Raw genomic sequence first — 7464 nt, forward strand, 5'->3', positions numbered from 1 at the left:
AGGAATAGGATCTCCAGGTAGCCCCTCCCTACAATGACTCAATCATACATGTGTCCTGGACTGATGCAAGGTTTTTCTTTTGAGATGTTTTACAAGCTGGAAAAATGCCTCCTCTCCAGATACACTCTGGACAGAACCTTTAGATTGGCTGCATATGTTCTGCTTATGTCTAGTTCCGAGTCCCGACAGGTGTGCCAAGAGGAACATGCTCAAATCTGCTTGTGTTCCGTTCACAACACTATCAAGTGTAGCCTAATATCGAGAGAATAGTGTATGAGAACGGACTGACAGAGCTCATCCACCATCCCAATGTGCTGAGGACAAGCAACTCCATTCTTTGCACAGTGCGAGGCTTGAAGATGTAATCAGGTCCGACCCGAAGATCCAACAGAAGAGGCACTTCCGTCTCTTCCATCTTCGCTAGCAAAGATAGACAGAGTAGTTGCATCATCCACGCCTTGCCATTCGGGAGCTGATCCAAAGAAAACAATCCTAGCAGATGCAAAACAGAATTTTGCTGGCTTCCTGAGATGCGATTTGTGACACCCGCAAATCAAGATTCTCTCGTTCCAGCTCCTTCGTGCGCCCTCAAACTTGAGACTTCAGATGCTGGTACTTGCTATTATTGCGGTCACAATCACTGTCGATGGGAGACCAATGCGATTGAAGCAGAAGGATGCCTAGATGACAAATGGGAATATCATATAGGAGAGATGCAGTGTGAACTGAGGCCCAAGGTTGCAGAAGATAAATGGCGATAAGATGTTCAAAAGCACAAACAAAACCATGTCTGCAAGCCTCATCAGAATTCTGTTGGTTTCCTACCCTACTATTTGGCATATTCTGCTGTTGTGAAGGGGACCCTGCACTAGTTGATGACAGAGGAGCATGCAAGGTCTCCAATATTGGAGGATCTCATCAAACCTTGCTCATCTAGAGCATGCCCAGGCAAAGCAGCACGATTCAGCCCAATATATGCAAGAAGCGTGATCTTTAGGAGCAGCCATTAATTGAAGAGCATAATCAGCTTTACGTTGCTTATAGATTCCAAGGGAAGCCCCTAGACCACACAGATCTCTGGCCAAAGTGAATGTAAGGGTTGACAATTGAATTGTTCAAGTATTGCTTCAATGTTGCTCATTGCACGATCTGTGTTTCTCATCATCTCATGCATCCTGACTACATCAAGTGTCTGACGTAATGTACCTGGATCATTGAGGATGTGGGCCAAATCAGGACTATCAATAATGTCCCTCATCAGTGGATTGCTCATGATCAAATTTTGCATGAGCTCAGGGTTGTTGATCAGACTTTGAACAGCCAGCATGTTCATCATGTTAATGCCTCAGGTTACAGAAGGCATTCTACCCTTGATGAGGTTCTTTAGTTTGTATCAGTCCAAGCTTCTCCAATTCTTGTCAAATGTCTGGCACGTGTAGCTCTAGATAAACTTGTAGTATTGACTTGTAACTAAGTTTTTCAGATTGCTGTACAAGTTGTACAACGAGTACTGGTGAAGATGGTCAATCTCATACCAAGAATTTGAAACCTTGTCATACTTATCATAAAGGCTACAATCAACAATTCCTTCTAGTGTCTTGCAGCTGCTCAAGGATTACACAGATGACATAACTTTTGGAAGGTGCCATGCTTCAGCTGATTGAGATTTGGAAGTGTAAATGTACACAGGAGTACAAATAGAACCAAGATAGGTGATCATGTCAGCTTCCAGTGTGTTGCTGGTTCCAGCTGGCAGAAGCTCTTACAGATTTGACAAGGTAGCATCAAGGGAATAGTGGCAGCAGGAGGGATGTTGTTTAGGTAATTGCTGATGGAAGATTTTAAGATGTTGGATATAGATAATATTGATGAGGGCATTGATGAGCTAGGTATTAATGGAGAAATAAAGGAATGCTGATGTGCATATGCAATAGTCTATGGCTGAGAAGCAGTACATTTAGACTGTTGGGTGGACATTTCAGATTGATTTTCTATGCAGCAAGCCTCCTTCGAACAGCTGCCACACTTGCATGAACAACAAGCTGTAGGCTGATTTGTCTTCAGGCATTGTTTGACCATACTATTGCCTTTTTGGGGTAGATCTTTTATTGTTAGAGTTTGATCTTCCATCACAATAACAAAGGGGAAATAGTGTCTGCAAAAAAGCAGTCATGGCTCATGGCTCATAGCTCTAGCTCCTCTCAATCTTGACATCACAACATGAATGCATAGAATGTTACTCTATGGTGACAAGAAGCTATCAGGACTGAGAGACGCAACCAAGTAATTGAGAGACATAACCAACTAATGTATATTGTGATAATGTGTCTTCTTATGGGCAACTTAGTCAAGGGATTAGTTATTGCATAGACAAGTCTCTTCATCCTTCTTTCCAGCTTTCATGGTAACTTGGAGAAAGCACTTACTTTGCTAGTAACCTATGTGTAACTATTGGATTCTCAACAAATTACATTGAATCTACCCTTATTAGTGATCAAAGAAGACCTTGACTCCTTGGATAGAAGGGGAAAACTACCAGAAGAGGAAATCTCTTCAGGTACCTTGGGCACCCATTGGGCATAAGTGTGCTTGAAAATTGTAGGGCTTCTTGGGTCATGGATAAATTAAGGGAGAAAATTAGGTAATGGATTACAATATGTTGGCTCAATCATGTCGGACTCAAAATAGTAAGCACTTTTATTTACCTATTTTTACCTTCTGCTTGCCCTTATGACTTGGAATGCTAAGATGCAAAAAAGTTGAAACTCTATGATAAGAGCCTTCTTGTGGGGTAACTATGAGAAAATAAATATCTAGATGCTATTTCTATGCAAGTTTTGAAGCTTTCCAAAGAAACAGGAGGGTTGCAATTGATTGATCCATATTCTAGAATTGTATCTCTAAAGAGCAATGTTACTGAAGAGATAGATTGAGGCTAATACCCCTTGGTGTTTGATGCTTATGTACTTGCTAGCTTACAAGAATACCAAACTATTCGCCACTTCGAGTCTTAAGAGTGAGGGCCTGATCCATACTCAAGCAATCATGAAAGTGAGATCATCTAGGTTTATTGTCAACCTATAATAGTCATGAAAGGAGATACTAAGTAAAGTATGCAAAAAGATGGTGGGTATTAGCATAGAGGACAATATCTTTTAGTCATGGGTGCTTAGTCCTCCTTTGGCAATAAATATAAGGAAAAGAGGTATTAACCTGGCAAAAAAAGGAGTGTGCCGATTCAAACATTGGCTCGTCGATTTTGATTAATAATGCATACTTGAAGAAATGTAATCAAGTTTGGACTCTAACTAGAGCCCATGAACTTACTTGGTTGCAAATCTCATATAAGTGTGTAGGCTTGAAAGGTGCCCAAGCTCCCTAGTACTAATAAAATACCAAATCTAGAAATTTTGGGTAAAGCTTCATGGGAAGTCCTTAGTACAAAAGACCTTAAGAGTCTCAATATGAAAAGCATCAAAGACAAATCAATAGTTTGCAAACATTGAGACATAAATGTCTCTCCCAACACTCTACAAGAAAAGTTTTGTAGCACTTGGTCTGCTCAACTCCCCTTCAAGGATGGGGTGTTTCTCTAGAAGGTCATAACTGGAGTAATCCTCATAGATAGTAAACAAATGAAGAGAGGCATCATGGATGGGAAATGTCTTTGCAATGAGGAAGATACACTCACCCACATGTTTTGGAATGGATGCAAGACACATCAAGTTTGGATTCAAGTCATGCAATATCTAAAAGCACCGATCAAAGAACGTGATCTTTGGTCTTCTAGATTTTTGATTATTTTGGGTTCAAGATTAATATAAAGAAGTTCATCTATTAGTCTATGAGATTATTTACACTTCTTCTATTGTGGGAGGCTTGAAATATGCTTACTTTTTTTGTGAGAGCGAAATTGTCTCATGGGTAGAAATAGCCTCTAAGGTAGCTTGGTTTTGGGTACTTTCCTGTAAGTGTGGGTATTTGGTAGAAAAGGAACTTAATAAATACCAACGCTCCGCACTAAGACTTGTGCAAGCATAGGTCATTAGGGCACATGTTTGTAAAATGATGATGTTTAAACTCTCTCTCTCTCTCTCTCTCTCTCTCTCTCTCTCTCTCTCTCTCTCTCATGCATTAAAATTGATAACCCTCTTGTGTAAGGTAACTCCCAAGCATATGGTACTTTTCCTATGAGTCATATATAGTCTTGTGTGTGTGTGGATGCATGCACACATACACAAGTATGTGCACATCCATGTGTGTGTGAAATCATCATTAATCACCATCCATAAAGGACCCATACTTCATGGTGGATACCAATGCCTCAATGTTTCCAAATGCATTGGGTTGATGATGACTTGAAGAAGGTACAATCAGAGGGAGAATTTCATACCATCATATATATAACATTGACTAATAAGTGGTGGCTCAAAATTGTAGTTCATCACATAGATAACATTAATCCAAAAGTGTTGGCTCAAAGCTATAATTCACGATACATCATAAGTTACATTGGATGCATGTGTTAATAACAATATAATGGTGAACAAGATTGATCCTACAACACATTCCAAGTGGTGGAAATTGTGTGAGCAAGAGGAATAGTCAACATTAAGTTATCAAATATCTCAAATCATACCAATAGCATGCAAGTCTTTAGAAGTCAGAAACTCTTGTTTAAAAGGGCAACCTTGTCCTTAACAGTAGATTGAATAATAACACAAGTACTTGTCTTAGTCGAGTAACTGTCACCTTTCCAAGTGCATACATATTTTTAAATATCTTACTAGTCATCATTGTACAGATGAGCATTGATGAAAGAAATAAGGGAATAGTAAGAGAATTGAGCCTATACCCCATACAAAAAGTATTAGCATCGTCTAAAGCACCCACATTATGACATATTCAAATGCTTATGTATCAATAATGACCCTACTCATGGTAGCCTTGCCAAGTTAATGTCAAGCATGTCGTAGTAGAAAGTCGGAAACACGGATTAGGAACTCTCTTAGTTTGACGTGAAAAGTGGGAGAAGTTAAAAAGCTCCTTAAAGTATTGAGCTTCTTTATCAAAGTTAGAAAGCACAACAATTGTTATGAATTGTACTATTAGAAAAGTCCATTGGAATTATGAAACATCGCATAGAGAAGGCCAATACTAAAAAATGGGATTGAAGAATGGTTTCCATCTAGAGAGAGATGAAAAATGATTTACATTTAGAGAGATATAAGGTGAACTAATAGGGAAGTCTTCCATTTGTGGAGTTTGTATCTTCCCCCAACTCACAGATGCATCTTATTCTCCTCTCCACTAAAAGTGTGGGTGGTTATCTTATGGTGAATTAGACCTCTTTTTTTTTTGCACGCACACACAGATTGATTTTGGTTAGTAGAGGCGAGTGATGCAACAACAGTTAGCATCGGTGCATATATTTGTGAACTTATAATGGATAGCTCCCACATTTGATAGAGATAATTGAGTTGGCATCATTGATGGTGAAAGAGAGGCAACGGAGATCTTAAGCACCAACCAATGGCACACTTTGTACCCATCCATGTGTTGAGCGATGGGACCTAGAGCTTATTCTAGCAGTTGCATTGTCAAGGCTCAATTTTCATTCGCATTTGAGAGGCCGCTTTCATTCCCCATTTCAGCTTGATGATGATGGGCTTGCTAATCAACTTGTTCAAGATGGGATTGGGATGGGAGTGGGGTTCAATGGAATGGCCTACAAAAGCACAACACCTCAAAAAAACCACAAAGAAAAATAATTTTAAAACCTTCATTTTATTCTTGCCTTGGTGGCCAAACCAACAAAGTTCCATATTCAAGGGGTAGCTATGGAAGCGTAGAACTATGTGATGAATTTGCTGGGTGCTGCTCAACAACTGGATTGATGAGTAGCGAAGTTGAGAGATCAGACGCTCACATGTACAAAGGTGTGTTGGCAAGGGTGGCCCTCTATTGCGGATCTTAGGCCTTGCTCCTCAAAGCCCTTGCACATGAGGCACCCTCTTGTCACTATTGGTCTTTTTTTTAAAAAAATACTTCCTTACCCTTCCAATAACCTTTCATAAGTTCTCTAATCTTTTTCCTTTACTCAACGCATCCATAATGCTGCAATATAGATAGTGCCATGAGTACACTTTAAAGTTGACCTCATTAATCAGAGATACAAAGATCAATCACGTAACATTGTCAGCATGAAATGTGAAATATAGTTGATGTTATCTATAACCGGGCCAGCGCAATGAAATTGGGCTTATGTTCTTAGTCAATTCCCAACTTATATGCCCAATCAGTTGCCATGATATCATAGATCTGCATAATCATAATTGTATATGTGGCTATGACCGTATACAATATGAGGCCAAACAAGCCTGTGTGGAGCTCAGACATAATTTATTGAACTCACTTATGTCAATCTCAAACGGATCCAAAATAGCTGCCAATTAAAAGGCAATGCGATTTTGTCTTTTTGAAAGTAAACATGCCTAGATGCTTTTTAATTGATTGTCTCCTGTTGACTAGGTTTTAAGCTAAGCAAACTAGGCACTTCCATGGTGAGCACAAGTCATATGCATTTCACACTTGAATTACAACATCATGTGCATCGCTGATGAACTATGGTTATTCTACCTATCAACTACCTATCAACTATTCACCAAAATGATGGTTTATCATGTGCGAGGCCTCTCATGCAACAAACCATGCTCCCTGTGTGTGTGTGTGTGTGAGAGAGAGAGAGAGAGAGAGAGAGAGAGAGAGAGAGAGAGAGAGAGAGAGAGAGAGAGAGAGAGAGAGAGAGAGAGAGAGAGAGAGAGAGAGAGAGAGAGAGAGAGAGAGAGAGAGAGAGAGAGAGAGAGAGAGAGAGAGAGAGAGAGAGAGAGAGAGAGAGAGAGAGGCAAGGTTCTTTCGCGCTTATGTGCTAAGGTTCCCTGAAGACAGCTAAGTTGAGGACCACCATTGTGCTACCTTTGCTCTCACAGGCATTTCTTCATTGTGAGAAAAGTTCATGGTTCGCTAGCTCGAGTTGGAAAGGTTGGGGGGGTAGACCCCAAAAGTTGCAAAACCTGGGGTGCATTAAAACATTCTCAATGGTGTTTTAGTACAGTCCATGTAGAGTGTGCAAGTGGAGAGAGAGACCTCCATATGGAATGCACATGTGCGGGAGAAAGAGAATTTTAAACCAAATAAAATTGTCTTTTTCTCTATGGATTCATACAATGTACAGATAACATGGCCTAGTCTTTTTTGTATTTGATGAAATTATTTAATACAAGATTTTTAAATTGTGCCTAAAACTTAAAATATAGCTCATTAAAATGTCACTTTTAGCTTTTTATATGATAAGAAAATGAGATATCAAAGAATTTAAAGAAACTACTTTTTGAAATACAATGTACAATCATAAAACTAATAACTATAATATATTTTTGGTGTGGCTTTCAAGGTCTTTAAAAT

This window comes from Lygodium microphyllum, chromosome 25 (assembly GCF_053477565.2).
Source record: "Lygodium microphyllum isolate KBCC chromosome 25, Lygodium_microphyllum_v1.1.10, whole genome shotgun sequence".
In the NCBI taxonomy this organism is placed as follows: domain Eukaryota; kingdom Viridiplantae; phylum Streptophyta; class Polypodiopsida; order Schizaeales; family Lygodiaceae; genus Lygodium; species Lygodium microphyllum.